Here is a 3703-nt window from a genome sequence, read left to right on the forward strand (position 1 = left end):
AAGAAAGAAAGAAAGAAAGAAAGAAAAGAAAGAAAGAGAAAGAAAGGCAGGCGCGGGAGCTGGTCTGAGAAGAACATCTATTCACTCCTTCTTTGCTCTCTACTGCAGATGCAGATGTGCCTGGCTGCTTTAATTCTCACCAACCTGACTCCCTTGCATATGTAGACTATAACCTGGAGCTAGATGCTAAAATAAACAGTTTTTCCATAACGAACTTTTGTCAAGTTATTTATCACCTCAAAGGAAGCAAAACCGAGACACTCTAGCCGATCCTTTGTGATCTTAACAGAATACCCTTTTTTATACCCAATAAGGCCATCACGTCCTAAATAAAAATGCAGATCCCACTGTCGAGTGTTTTTAATGTACTTGTCTTCAAATATCACCTTGCTTAAGCTAAACTATATGCATTTCTTTAACTGTTCATCATGTATGTTTCTCATTTTCCTCTTTATGAACATGTGTTTTCTTCCAAACTCCATAATTTTCCTATATCCCTCAATGAGACATGTTAAAGTGTGACCTGTACAGATTGTATTCTGTTTCTGGCCAAGTCCGAAGCCACAAACCAGTTGCTGAAAACTGCTAAGCACTTGCTTCTGAATCCTGAATTCAGTTACCAAAATAAAACCATAATGAAATTTGTCCCCAGCTCTGAAAACTCACTGCATGTGAGACATTAGGTAACTCTGGAGGCAGAGCACAGCCCTTGCAACCTTCAGAATAACCAAATAGAACTCGGGCATTAAAAATATTATGATGATGCTCATAAAACGGGCTAGCGAGAAAATTCTTCAATGACCACATCCAAAGAAAATGATGTCTCGAACCTGATTTATGTTTGCAAACTTGTGGTGAGCTCTTTCAACATTGAGCATTTCCCCAGACTTCTGAAACTGCCAAGGTTTCTCTTGACTTGACTTTCCTTCTGTGTCGTCAAAGCCATGGCATCTGACATACATAGGAGCTGAGGTTTGATTTCATGTCTCCTCTTGGAGAAAAGCATTGCTGTTCTTCATGGATATTAATTTCACAGATCCAGAGAATGTAGATGTATACTATTAAAATTCATTACTGTTGATGGGCCGTTTCTCCAGCTCCCTATGTTATAAACAGAATCAAAGAGGTTTGGCAGGGAAGAGTGTAAGCATGAGCCTGGCTCGTTCCTTTCTGAGCTGAATAAGAAGAAAATGACTACTTGCCCCCTTGTGGCCTGACAGACTGTGCGTATATTGACTTTTTTCAGTGCATCCCTCTAAATCTACTACAGAGAGAGAGACAGAGACAGAGATACTCACTCTACACTTTCAAGTATTAGTCCGTGTAAATAAACTCTGTGGGTCCCTTTGCCCTCTGACTTTTAATTAGGTTTTATTAATAAGGAAAACAATTATATCTATAATGAAACCGTCTACAAGAATCAAAGGAAGAGGAAGAAAGAAGGGAGAGATGATGGTGGTGATGGTAATGATAATGGTGATGTGGAGAAAAGAAGGAGGAAGAGGAGATGATAATGAGGGAGGGGCTGAGTAGCCAAGATGGCTGAATAGAGATATCCTGAATATGACTCCGTCATAGGGAAGAAACGGGGCAACAAAGGAAAAACCATTTGAGGAGAGAGATGAAGAGAGAATTCTGAAAATCAGTAAGGGAATGGGACGGCTAAAGATCAGGAGATTCGTGTTAGTGCTGCTAGGAATAAAATTAATGAAGGTCCCTGCAACTCCAACCACGGAAGGCTCCACACACGTCGCAAGTTTTCAGTGCATTTGAGGAGCCAGCCTGTCTGAGTGACTCTTCTGCCTTGAGAAGGAACTTACGTTGGCTCATCCTCAACACCTTCCCTCAGCAGCCTGCATTTCTAGAATCAATGCCTGCCATACCAGCAAGCCATAGATCTACCCACATTACCACTTCTGTAAGCAGAGACTGAGGGAGATCTCTTCCCAAGCCTGCAATCTTGAAACAGTTCCCACCCACTACTACCATGGCTCAGCTTCACTTGCACCTACCCACCGGAAGCTGTGAAAGAGCCCAGCCAATCCACAGATCCAAAAACATGACCACCAGGGACACTAGGGGGGACAGACTGCATCAACCCAGCAAGAATTAAGGACAGCCCCACCCCAACCCCACCCCCAGCACTTAGTCTTGGGACTGTAGCTGCAGGCATAAAAAGCAGCAGCAGCAGCCTAGTTTATCCCTGGAGACCAAGTAATGCCAGGTTCCTGTGTGCAATTCCAACTGCGGCTAGTGATGACACAGTCATATCCCCATCAAGCCTGTACCATGTTCTCATGCAAACATTCCTATCAATATCCTGCATCTCCAGGACAACAGCTACCAAAGCCAGAGGCACCAGCACCACCATGTCCACCAGACCTGTGAAACTTAAAGCTCTCCTCTATATCCTGTATTAGAAAAGCAACACCAGGCCAGGCAGTGGTGGCGCTCACCTTTAATCCCAGGACTTGGGAGGCAGAGGCAGGCAGATTTCTGAGTTCGAGGCCAGGCTGGTCTACAGAGTGAGTTCCAGGACAGCCAGGGCTATACAGAGAAACCCTGTCTCGAAAAAACAAAAAAAGAAAAAAAAAAGAAAGAAAAGAAAAGAAAAGAAAAGAAAAGAAAAGAAAAGAAAAGAAAAGAAAAGAAAAGAAAAGAAAAGAAAAGAAAAGAAAAGAAAAGAAAAGAAAAGAAAAGAAAAGAAAAGAAAAGCAACACCAATAGACCTGCTAACATGAACGGGGAAAGCTCATGAGGGATCAGCCCTACCCAAGGAACTGCAGGCAACTAAGGGATGCTGAGAGCAGAGAGAAGAGTCTTCCCCAGGGAAGAGCACACCAGCAAAATCCAACACTAAATGGTAAACCCTGAAAACATATGCATGCAAGTAACGTCAGACAGACTGGGCAGGTTGTATTTGTATTTGAGGGACACATACATGCTCCTGCAGAGGACCTGAGTTCAGTTCCTAGCACTCACATCTAACAGCTGACAACTGTCTGAGCTTCAGCACCAGGGGATCCAATAACCTGTTCTGGCCTCCACAGGCACTCACACTCATATACACATACCTACATAAAGACACACACAGACACACACACACACAGCTGGGCGTGGTGGCACATGCCTTTAATCACAGCACTTGGGAGACAGAGGCAAGGGGACTTCTGAATTCGAGGCCAGCCTGGTCTACAAAGTGAGTTCCAGGACAGTCAAGGCTACACAGAGAAACCCTGTCTCAAAAAAAAAAAAAAACACATGCACATAAATAAATAAATAAATAAATAAATGTAAAAATAGTAAGCTAAAGAACTAAATATCTACTTCTGAAAACAATACATACAAAGGTATCTGTACAGTATGTCATCTCACTATATATTAGACAGGCACAAAGAAAACCACAGTAGGACATCTTACCCCACTTAAATGGCTATCACACACTCACACATGCACGCACATATGGACACTCACACACACATGAACACTCACACATGCACACTCACAAACACACATGCACACACTCACTCACACATGTACACACACCCACACATGTACACTCACACATGCACACACATATGAACACTCACATACACATGAACACTCACACATGCATACACATTCACACACATATGAATACTCACACACACATGAACACTCACATGCACACTCACACACACATGAACACTCACATGCACACACA

Source organism: Mus caroli, chromosome 5 (genome assembly GCF_900094665.2).
Source record: "Mus caroli chromosome 5, CAROLI_EIJ_v1.1, whole genome shotgun sequence".
In the NCBI taxonomy this organism is placed as follows: domain Eukaryota; kingdom Metazoa; phylum Chordata; class Mammalia; order Rodentia; family Muridae; genus Mus; species Mus caroli.